Source organism: Pristiophorus japonicus, chromosome 7, assembly GCF_044704955.1.
Source record: "Pristiophorus japonicus isolate sPriJap1 chromosome 7, sPriJap1.hap1, whole genome shotgun sequence".
NCBI lineage: Eukaryota > Metazoa > Chordata > Chondrichthyes > Pristiophoridae > Pristiophorus > Pristiophorus japonicus.
In genome coordinates this window covers 111,021,225-111,033,237 of record NC_091983.1, presented here as the reverse complement: position 1 = coordinate 111,033,237, position 12,013 = coordinate 111,021,225, and the positions used below count along the sequence as shown (strand labels likewise).

The 12,013-nt window shown below is 46.0% G+C and overlaps 1 protein-coding gene across 1 annotated transcript in view; it reads left to right on the top strand.

The window, feature by feature from the left end:
• Positions 1-12,013, top strand: part of moxd1 (monooxygenase, DBH-like 1) — a 194,527-nt gene that overhangs the window by 67,232 nt on the left and 115,282 nt on the right. The gene's annotated exons all lie outside the window — the stretch shown is intronic.

Genomic DNA, 12,013 nt, shown 5'->3' with positions numbered 1-12,013 from the left:
TACCTCTCCAGCCTATGAGGCCTACTTATACACAGGTGCTCCCAAGGGATTGTGGGATCCCTTGGGACTCCAGTGGATAAGCCCTCTGGTGGTTAGACATGGTATCTACAGGTTTACATACATAACAACACTTACCCCCCCCCCCGCCCCCCAAAGTCAATAGTGTAACTATTTACAATGTGAGTTGATCTGGGGCCTTCCTTTCCCTGGTTGATTGTCTCGGTGCAAATGCTGGTTTTGGTGAGTCGTTTGTTGGGCTCTCGCTGGGCTGCTGCGCAGCTGGCCTTGCTGGGTTGCTGGGGTGGTGAGTTCTGTTTCGTGATCAACCGCTGGGTCGGTTGCCACTTGTTTGTGTGTTGGAGGGTCGAAAAAGGTAGAGTCTATTGTGGGTTGTTCTGGAAAGTCTGTAATTCTGAGTTTGGTTTGCTTCAAGTGTTTCCTGCAGGTGAGTCCATTTGAGAGTTTGACCAGGAACACCCTACTCCCCTCTTTGGCCAAAACAGTGCCAGGGAGCCACTTGGGACCTTGTCCATAATTCAACACAAATACAGGATCGTTTATCTCAATTTCGCGTGACACATTTGCGCGATCATGATATGTATTCTGTTGAAGCCGCCCGCTCTTTACCTGTTCACGTAGATCAGGGTGTACAAATGAGAGCCTTGTCTTAAGTGCCCTTTTCATGAGCAGTTCAGCGGGAGGGACCCCAGTGAGCGAGTGGAGTCTTGTGCGGTAACTAAGCAGGACTCGGGATAAGCGAGTCTGCAGTGCGCCTTCAGTTACCCTTTTCAAGCTCTGTTTGATTGTTTGAACTGATCGTTCTGCCTGACCTTTGGACGCTGGTTTAAACGGGGCAGATGTGACATGTTTGATCCCATTGCGGGTCATGAACTCCTTGAACTTGGCACTGGTAAAGCATGGCCCATTGTCATTTACAAGGACATCAGCAGGCCGTGCATGGCAAACAGGACCTTAGAAACATAGAAACATAGAAACTAGGTGCAGGAGTAGGCCATTCGGCCCTTCGAGCCTGCACCGCCATTCAATGAGTTCGTGGCTGAACATGCAACTTCAGTACCCCATTCCTGCTTTCTCGCCATACCCCTTGATCCCCCCAGTAGTAAGGACTACATCTAACTCCTTTTTGAATATATTTAGTGAATTGGCCTCAACAACTTTCTGTGATAGAGAATTCCACAGGTTCACCACTCTCTGGGTGAAGACGTTTCTCCTCATCTCGGTCCTAAATGGCTTACACCTTATCCTTAGACTGTGACCCCTGGTTCTGGACTTCCTCAACATTGGGAACATTCTTCCTGCATCTAACCTGTCTAAACCCATCAGAATTTTAAACATTTCTATGAGATCCCCACTCATTCTTCTGAACTCCAGTGAATACAAGCCCAGTTGATCCAGTCTTTCTTGATATGTCAGTCCCGCCATCCCGGGAATCAGTCTGGTGAACCTTTGCTGCACTCTGGGAAAGTACCAGCGGATTGGAAAGCAGCTAATGTAACGCCTCTGTTTAAAAAAGGGGGCAGACAAAAGGCAGGTAACTATAGGCCGGTTAGTTTAACATCTGTAGTGGGGAAAATGCTTGAAACTATCATTAAGGAAGAAATAGCGGGACATCTAGATAGGAATAGTGCAATCAAGCAGACGCAACATGGATTCATGAAGGGGAAATCATGTTTAACTAATTTACTGGAATTCTTTGAGGATATAACGAGCATGGTGGATAGAGGTGTACCGATGGATGTGGTGTATTTAGATTTCCAAAAGGCATTCGATAAGGTGCCACACAAAAGGTTACTGCAGAATATAAAGGCACGCGGAGTCAGTGGAAATGTATTCGCATGGATAGAGAATTGGCTGGCGAACAGAAAGCAGAGAGTCGGGATAAATGGGTCCTTTTCGGGTTGGAAATCGGTGGTTAGTGGTGTGCCACAGGGATCGGCGCTGGGACCACAACTGTTTACAATATACATAGATGACCTGGAAGAGGGGACAGAGTGTAGTGTAACAAAATTTGCAGATGACACAAAGATTAGTGGGAAAGCGGATTGTGTAGAGGACACAGAGAGGCTGCAAATAGATTTAGATAGGTTCAGCGAATGGGCTAAGGTTTGGCAGATGGAATACAATGTCGGAAAGTGTGAGGTCATCCACCTTGGGGGAAAAAAAACAGTAAAAGGGAATATTATTTAAATGGGGAGAAATTACAACATGCTGCGGTGCAGAGGGACCTGGGGGTCCTTGTGCATGAATCCCAAAAAGTTAGTTTGCAGGTGCAGCAGGTAATCAGGAAGGCGAATGGAATGTTGGCCTTCATTGCGAGAGAGATGGAGTACAAAAGCAGGGAGGTCCTTCTGCAACTGTATAGGGTATTAGTGAGGCTGCATCTGGAGTACTGCGTGCAGTTTTGGTCACCTTACTTAAGGAAGGATATACTAGTTTTGGAGGGGGTACAGAGACGATTCACTAGGCTGATTCCGGAGATGAGGGGGTTACTTTATGATGATAGATTGAGTAGGTGGGTCTTTACTCGTTGGAGTTCAGAAGGATGAGGGGTGATCTTATAGAAATATTTAAAATAATGAAAGGGATAGACAAGATAGAGGCAGAGAGGTTGTTTCCACTGGTCGGGGAGACTAGAACTAGGGGGCACAGCCTCAAAATACGGGGTAGCCAATTTAAAACCGAGTTGAGAAGGAATTTCTTCTCCCAGAGGGTTGTGAATCTGTGGAATTCTCTGCCCAAGGAAGCAGTTGAAGCTAGCTCATTGAATGTATTCAAATCACAGATAGATAGATTTTTAACCAATAAGGGAATTAAGGGTTATGGGGAGCGGGCGATTAAGTGGAGCTGAGTCCACAGCCAGATCAGCCATGATCTTGTTGAATAGCGGAGCAGGCTCGAGGGGCTAGATGGCCTACTCCTGTTCCTAATTCTTATGTTCTTATGTACCCCATAGGAGACAGTCTGCCTGTATAGACATTTCATCTGTGCGCCGCTGGTACGGCTTTATTTCTTCCTGCATCTCTAACGGGACACTGGACCAACTCCCGTGGAGCACAGAGTTTTTTACTCAGGACAGTAAGGGGTCCTGGCTTGTCCAGTTTCTGATCTGTCAGGCGGTAATAGGTGATTGCTCACTCTCAAATGCTTCCATTACCATAACTAAATTTGCAGGCTGTGCCATCTCCACCCCTGTGGTGGGCAATGGCAGCCTACTGAGAGCAGCTGCACAGTTTTCTGTGCCTGGCCTGTGGCAGATGACTTATTTGTATGCAGACAACGTGAGCGCCCATTTCTGGATACGGGCCGATGCATTCGTATTTATCCCCTTGCTTTCAGAAGAGAGGGATATAAGCAGCTTATGGTCAGTTTCCAATTTAAATTTGAGCCCGAACAGATATTGATGCATTTTCTTTACCCCGTAAACACACGCTAACGCTTCTTTTTCGATCATACTGTAGGCCCTCTCAGCCTTAGATAGACTTCTGGATGCATAAGCAACAGTTGCAATTTCCCAAATTCATTAGCTTGTTGTAATGCACACCCGACCCCGTACAATGATGCATCGCATGCTCGTACCAAATGCTTACATGGATCGTACAACACAAGCAATTTGTTTGAACATAACAGCTTCCTAACTTTCTCAAAGGCATTTTCTTGGCTTTTACCCAATACCCATTTATCTCCTTTACGCAGTAAAGCATGCAGGGGTTCTAACAATGTGCTGAGACCTGGTAAGAAGTTACCAAAGTAGTTCAGGAGTCCTAGAAATGACCGCAGCTCCATCACGTTCTGTGATCTCGGTGCATTCTTGATTGCCTCCGTCTTCGAATCGGTGGGCCCGATGCCATCCGCCGTGATTCTTCTCCCCAGGAACCCCACTTCAGGCGCCAGGAAAACACACTTCGAGCGATTTAGCCTGAGCCCTACACAATTAAGCCAGCTAAGAATCTCCTCCAGGTTCTGCAAGTGTCGTGACCTGTAACCAAGATGTCGTCCTGGAAGACCACGGTGCGCGGGACCGACTTCAGCAAGCTTTCCATGTTCCTCTGGAATATCGGCGTGGCTGATCGAATCCCAAACGGGCATCTGTTGTAAACGAAGAGACTTTTGTGCGTGTTGATGCAGGTGCGTGTTGATGGTGTGCGTGTTGATGACTCCTCCAGCTCCTGCATCATGTAGGCTGAGGTCAAGTCCAGCTTCATAAATGTTTTCCCTCCCACCAGCATAGCAAATAGGTTGTCTGCCTTTGGTAGGAGGTATTGATCCTGCAGGGAAAAATGATTGATAGTTACTTTGTAATCATCAGAGTTTCTGACGGTGCTGTCTCCCTTGAGCACTGAAACAATCAGACTGGCCCACTCATTGAATTTGATCGGCAAAATGATGCCTTCTCGTTGCAGTTGCAGCCTGTCCTGCTCGATCTCCATCCTCTCTCTCATCATGTAAGGTACTGCTCTCGCCTTGTGAAGGATGGGTCACGCCCCCGGAATCAAATGGATCTGCACTTTTGCTCCTTGGAACTTCTCGATGCCTGGTTCGAACAGCGAGGGGAACTTGTTTAGGACCTGGGCACATGAGGTGTCGTTGACGGACGAAAGCACTCGGACGTCGTCCCAGTTCCAGCGTATCTTTCCCAGCCAGCTCCTGCCGAACAGGTAACTCGTGCACCACTCCATCATAGGCGACCTTTACGGTAGCACTGCCGATTACGGGAATCAGTTCCTATGTGTACGTTCTCAGTCTAGTACAAATGGGAGTCGAGACTGGCCTTGAGGCCTTGCTGCACCACAATTTATCGAAAGTCTTTTTGTACATTATGGACTGGCTTGCACCCGTGTCCAGCTCCATGGACACTGGGAGTCCATTTAATTCAACCTTCAGTATTATCGGGGGACATTTTGTGTTAAAAGTGTGCATCCAATATACCTCTGCCTCGTCGGTCTGAGGCTCTGGTTCGCGGTGATCCACCGTGGATCTGTCCTCCTCTGCAATATGGTGGTTTGCAGGATTAGCAGGATTTGCAGCTCACCTGCACATACGTTGGAGGTGTCCCATTGTTCCACAGCCTTTACAAACGTATCCTTTGAAGCAGCATGAATGGAAACGATGATCACCCCCGCAGCGCCAACAAGGTGTTAATGGCCTTGTATTCACCACCCTTGATGGTGAACTCTGAGTCATCTGCGGATGTGCAGCTGCAGGCGTGTAAGTCCTGCCCTGTACATTTCAATTCAAAAACAACGTTACTGTGTTCACTGTACTTGCACCAGCACTAGTTTGCTGAGAAATTTGTTTGGTATTGTCACTGGTGGCAATAAACGCCTGGGCTATCGCTATGGCTTTACTCAAGGTTGGAGTCTCTACAGTCAAAAGTTTGCGAAGTATTACTTCATGGCCAATGCCAAGTCCAAAGAAGTCCCTGAGCATGTGTTCCAAGTGTCCTTCAAATTCGCAATGTCCTGCAAGGCGCCTTAGCTCGGCGACGTAGCTCGCCATTTCCTGGCCTTCAGACCTCTTGTACGTGTAGAACCGATACCTCACAATCAGAACGCATTCCTTCGGGTTTAGATGCTCCCGGACCAGTGTGCACAACTCATCGTACGACTTGTCTGTGGTTTTCGCTAGAGCAAGCAGATTTTTCATGAGGCCATACGTTGGTGCCCCGCAAATGGTGAGGAGGATCGCCCTTCATTTGGCAGCATTCACTTCTCCTTCCAGCTCGTTGGCCACGAAGTATTGGTCGAGTCGATCCACGAAGGTTTCCCAATCATCTCCCTCCAAAAATTTTTCCAGGATGCCCACGGTTCTCTGCATTGTTATGGTGGGGTTCGTCATCTGTATTTTGTCGCCAGTTGTTATGTCTTGAATAAAGAGTCAGACTAGATGCTGTAAGCTCAAAGTAAGGTATGATTATAGTCCTTTATTACAGATCTCAGAGTGCCTCTCCAGCCTGCGAGGCTTCCTTATATACAGATGCTCCCAAGGGATTTTGGGATCCCTTGGGACTCCAGTGGATAAGCCAAATACATGGTATTTACAGGATTACATACATAACAGAGATGTTTCACATGTACTAGCAAAAATGTACTGGTATAATTTTCTAAATTTTGTAATTTATTATGTCTTGCATAAAATGTACAGAAACTTCACTAAAAGCCTGAACCCTATGCAAATGGGAAATTGATAGCAAGAGTTTCCTATGTTCTTGGTGGGAGTGCACTGTGCACTCAGCTTGTCCATTTAAAATAGTTAACAAAGAGCAGACACATTCGAACCTTACAATCAGTGAGCACTTAAATCTGTGTTGCTGAATTTTTCATTGCTGTTTTTTTTCATTCTTAAAATGGGTATTGACTGAATATTAGTCTCTATTTGGATTTTTTGGAGGCAAAGAAGAGGATGAAAGGATGTACTGATAGGTTGATTTGCACCAGAGGGGGACTGCCCATACAGAGTTAAAGAAGCCAATCCTATGATAAATCGTAGAAAAAAATGTTTTAAGCTGTGCCATTTGTTGGAATCTGACCAGTAAACTTATCAACAACATGGACAGCCTTGGCAATGGCTGTGAAGGTGATTACAGCACTGAAATGCCTCTGGGCTCTTCCACTCAGTCAATCCACAAAGCACAAATACATTAAGCAGGTAATGAATATGTTATTCATCAGGGCAAACACCTTCATTACTTTCTCCTTGGAAAGTTGACAGCAGAATGTTAGAGCACTGCAGTTCTTTTGTAATGCAGAATTCCCCGAAGTCCAGGTGATCATTGATTCTTCCTGTGTGGTATAAAAAGGCACACAATATCATGCCATTGATGTGTTGCAAAGGGCTCCACTCCATCGATGTATGTCCAGGTGAATGCCGGTTTTCCAGGCAACAAGAAAGAACGAACTTACATTTGCATAACAATTTTACAGTTTCTTGCTCCTCTATTAGCATTGCCATATGTTTCTGCTCACATTTGTGACAGTAGAATGAGTCTTGATGGTTACTGTCGGATAGTGCCTTCTTGTGTACTACTAAGAATGTATGTTAAAATAATGGCTGCTAAACACCTTTTCAAATAGTATTTGCATAACAATGTGTGTAATAGGGTTGTACTGACGTGCATGAGCCTGTGTGAGAATAAGCGAGTAGGGTGAGAATATGTAACAAGCAAAGGATGGTTTGTGCCAAGATCTTGAGGGAGGCCTCCAGCATTGGCCTTCCCGCTCCCTGTATACTTTCAATCCCAAGAATACATTTCAAGGTAGAAAGTTTCCAGGCCCTCTTCCTGTGTGGATTTACTCCCTCTTATTTTGTGCTACCTTGTCCTGCATGAGCCTAAGTAGGGTTGAGATGTTGAAAGTTTGAAGAGCATCTAAGGTGCGTGTCAGTACATAAATATGCATCATTGTTGAAAGCTGGCATTGTAGGATCAACCTTACAGATGTAAGTATGACCATAGTTCCTGTTTTAAGTCGCAGTTAGAAATGTGTCCAGCTGCAGTATGGCAAGCATGTGAGACTGTGAAAGTGCTGTAAGGGGCTGTAAGAATATAGGTTTAGGAGGGTGTTTAGAGGGACTAGGCTTAAAAGAGTTAAATGACCCAAACTTTTGTTAGAACTGCTGCTCTGCAAAGCACATTGCATCCCCTATGATTTGGAGTGTGTCTTAGCCTGCCCAATATTTGGCAAATGACAGCAAGACTGAGGGGGTGCAATGGAGAACTCATGCTATGTATTCCAGTTATTGGAATGTGTTATGAGTCACTGTATGATTCTCTTTGTAAATTGGACTAACTAGATAAGCATGAGCATTTGAGCTACTACAAAATTTGTCTGGGCCCTTTTACAGGCAGCTGCCACGCATCCCTCAGTTCGATATTGAAATGAGCTTCTGGCATCGATATCACACCCAGATTATTAAATTGAACTAGCAATGCACAAACTGCAATAATATGATCTGGATTTCTTTTTGTGTTACAATACTCCTGTGAAGTGCCTTGGGACAATTTACTACATTAAAGGTGTTATATAAATACAAGTTGTTGTTGTTGGGTCTTAAGCAGCCTAACCAGTGGTCCTTAAAGGGACTGTTGGAGGCCACTCGTTAAAGAAATGCTCAAAACTTACCAGAATGTGGTATTGGTGGAATTCGAAGGAGCAGGAGTGCTCCTCCTAGGTCCACAAGATAACTGCAGGAGCTACAGGCTCACTCTCACTCCTTGTCTCGATCCTCTCCCTGCCCCCACCAGAATTACCTGTGGGCCTTGGCTTCAGCAAATATTGTATATGCCCCGACAGGTGAGCTTTGTTGGGGTACCTGATTGGTATCAGCAGCTCGCCTGCTTTATTCCGATGCGGACCGAGGACACGTTTAAGGTGGTCCTCGAGCCTCTCTGTTCCAATGTGCTGCTGGAACCGTGCCCAGTTTAGGCCCCATAGACTTTAAAAAAGAAGCTAATTTCTTAGCCTAGATCCTCTGCTAGCTGACACATCTTAGAAACAGAACTCTTCTGCTAGTTGGAGAGCTGAAAAGTAACTCCAAGTTAAACAGATTTTCCATAGAAATACAATCTAAGTCCTTTTTGAAGTTATACTGAGACAAAAGGCAACAACTGACTACATCTTTCTTAATTGCATTGAATGACAAGATATCAGTTACATGGACCGTTTGTCCACCCAAATGCAATTTCCACTTCCAGCGAAGAATGGATATTAATTTATACAAGCTGAGCAAATTGAATAGAGTGACACCTAGGCAGCAAGATGTCATAAAGTGTTTCAGAGGAACAATGCTTATGTTCTTATGTAATGCAAAGCAGTGACTTCATTTGCATGTCATACTGTAATGTTGGTTGTATCCATTTTGTAGAAAATAATTAGGGGCTGAAATTTGGTACCGCCCGCATTGAGGCAGTGATATCGCCGGGGCACTATCTTTAGCACTGGCCAGTGTCTACCGCCTCAAAATGCGATATTCAGTTGTTTCCCCCAAAAATGGGGTGGAGCTGTAAAAGAAGCATTCCACACTATACTTAGGGCGCTAACACAGCGGTGGCGCAGGAGGCCTATTCACTTTTTTGTCAAAAAGAAATCTTGGTCAAAATTTTAATGACCATCACTCACACTTCCCCACTGCTGCAACAAATAAATAGAAGTTTAAAAACTTAAAATTCTACCACTTATCTTGGTCTCCGGATGATACCGCCCCGGGATTATCACTGTACCGACTGCTTTCCGCTGCCAGTGTCAGCGCCAGGCACTACGGCAGGCATTTGAGTGAATTTAGCAAACGCCGCACTGTGGAGATGTTACACACTCGATGACATCACCAAGTAGGTGGCGCTAGCGAGCGTAGCACAATCTGTCGACGCCGTCGCTAAACCTTCACTGAAGTTCGCAGCAGGCGCTGATAGCACAGCACCTGGGCTGCTCTTAGCGCTCCTCTCTGGCGCTAATGGGTGGCGTTAAAAGCCGAATTTCTACTCCTTAGTCTTTACTGATCGTAACCTTGCGGGACCTGTTTTTAACCCTCAAATATTGTTTCCTTTCCTCGTGTCCTGATCTCACTGTTGGCCTCGGGTCCTGATCTCACTGTTGGCCTCGGGTCCTGATCTCACTGTTGGCCTCGGGTCCTGATCTCACTGTTGGCCTCGGTCCTGACCTCACTGCTGGCCTCGGGTCCCAAAGTTTGTGTACACTCAGAGGCCGAACTACAAACCATCATTGACACCTTCACGGAAGCGTACGAGAGACTGGGCCTTACATTAAACATCCGTAAGACAAAGGTTCTCTACCAACCTACCCCGCCACACACTACTGCTCCCCGATTATCAAGATCCACGACGAGGCCTTTGACAACGTGGACCACTTTCCATATCTTGGGAGCCTTCTGTCAGCGAGGAAAGGCATTGATGACGAAATCCAACACCGCCTTCAGTGAGTCAATGCAGCCTTCGGTAACCTTCGGAAAAGAGTGTTTGAAGACCAAGATCTCAAACCCGGCAACAAGCTCATGGTCTACAGGGCAGTAGTGATACCCGCCCTCCTATATGTTTCATCACCATCATCATCATCATCATCATCATCATAGGCAGCCCCTTGGAGTCGAGGAAGACTTGCTTCCACTCTTAAAATGAGTTCTTAGGTGGCTCAATGTATAGTAGGCACCTCAAAGCACTGGAGAGGTACTCACTAACGCTGCCTCCACAAAATCCTGAAAATCTATTGGCGGGATAGGCGTATCAACGTCACTGTTCTCTCTCAGGCCAACATCCCCAGCATTGAGGCATTGATCATGCTCAACCAGCTCCGATGGACGGGCCACATTGTCCGAACGCCTGATACAAGACTCCCGAAGCAAGCATTCTATGCTAAGCTCCACCATTGCAAGCAAGCCCCAGGAGGGCAGAGAACACGCTTCAAAGACACCCTCAAAGCCGCCTTGAAAAAAGAAAAGGATTCCCGACTCTTGGGAATACTCGGCCCAAGACCGCTCAAAGTGGAGGAGAAGCATCTGAGAAGGTGCCGAACACTTCGAGTCTCTTCGTCGGGAGCACGCAGAAGCCAAGTACAAACAACGGAAGGAGTGTACGACAAACCAACACCCCACCCATCTGTCCTTTCAACCACCTCACCTGTGACAGAGTCTGTAGATCCCGCATAGGACTCGTCAGTCCCCTTAGAACTCATATTAGTGTGGAAGCACATCATCCTCAACTCCGGGGGACTGCCTAAGAAGCAGATTGTTTTCCGTAATAAGATAAAAGTTAAAAAAATTCAACACAGGAAAAAATATATTTTTTTTTAACATCGGACCTTAACTAGGTTAGGCCATGGATGCAGGGTGTGAATAAGCTTTGTGCTGTTGGCTAGCAGGAGGCTGCACCCAGAATCGAGACTGTTTGTGAACTGGCAGGGTGTGTAGAGTCCTGTGTAGAAGGGGGAAATTATTGGATGGGGTGGGATGGGTAAGTTTGTGATTTTTTTTCATGATTATTGAATTTATGTTTTTATAATGAAAAATGTTGTTAGGGTATATAGTGGGATGCAACTGTGTCAAATGTAATCCTGGATGCTGATTCATCAGTTTTTGTAGAATTCAATTGGTCATATGTGATTTTTTTTGTTTAATTTGATTGCTAAGAGTGTTAAAGCAAAAATAACCAATTGACACACAGATTATAGATATGTAACAAACCAGAAAGAAGAACGTTACAGACACAATGGTCACTACAGACATAACTGTTTCATGCAGAAATGGTTAACATGCTAGTTCCACAATTATCTATTTAAATCAATAATAAGACTCCGGATTTTGCTATAAGAACAAAGGAGAAGTTGGTGGAATTTTATTTTCAGAAGCTTTTTGGAACCTCATGCTTTACCATAAATGGTCATTAAGGCAGAGACTGTAACATCCTTTTAAAAAGAAATTGGATAAGTATTTGAAAAAGAAGACTATTAAAAGGATACAAGGAAAGCAAGGGAAAATGGGATTAGAGTCAATGGGTCTGAAATTCAGGGTCTCAGAGTGACGTGTTACTGCCCATTTGTGGCGGCCATGCGGCGGAATCCTGTGGCCGCCGCTTTGTGGTCAACTGGCCAACCTGACCCAAATTCAGGTCAGGGATTCTTCGGCCCGCACCCGATTCCGCCCCGATGCTGATGACCGCTGCAAGCGCGTCATCATAATGCGCACCGCCGCACTCCCTCACCTGAAAAAGTCACAGGACAAAATTTAGCTCAAAAAATCGATGCCCTGCCACGCGGTGCCCCCGGAAGCTTTTTCTGTCGGTGCACCTTATCCGGAATGTATGCGGTCCGGCAGCACAGCAGCCCTTCAAAGGGAGGGCCCACTGCCGCAGCTGCTATGTATTTATTTTTGCCGGCCGACTTCCCGATCGGCTGGCAAGATAGTGCCCATGGGTTTGGCCGGGCCGCCAACAGGCAGCCTGGCACCCCCTCTTGGGTGCCAGATCGCTGGCCCGGCCGAAACCCTCCCG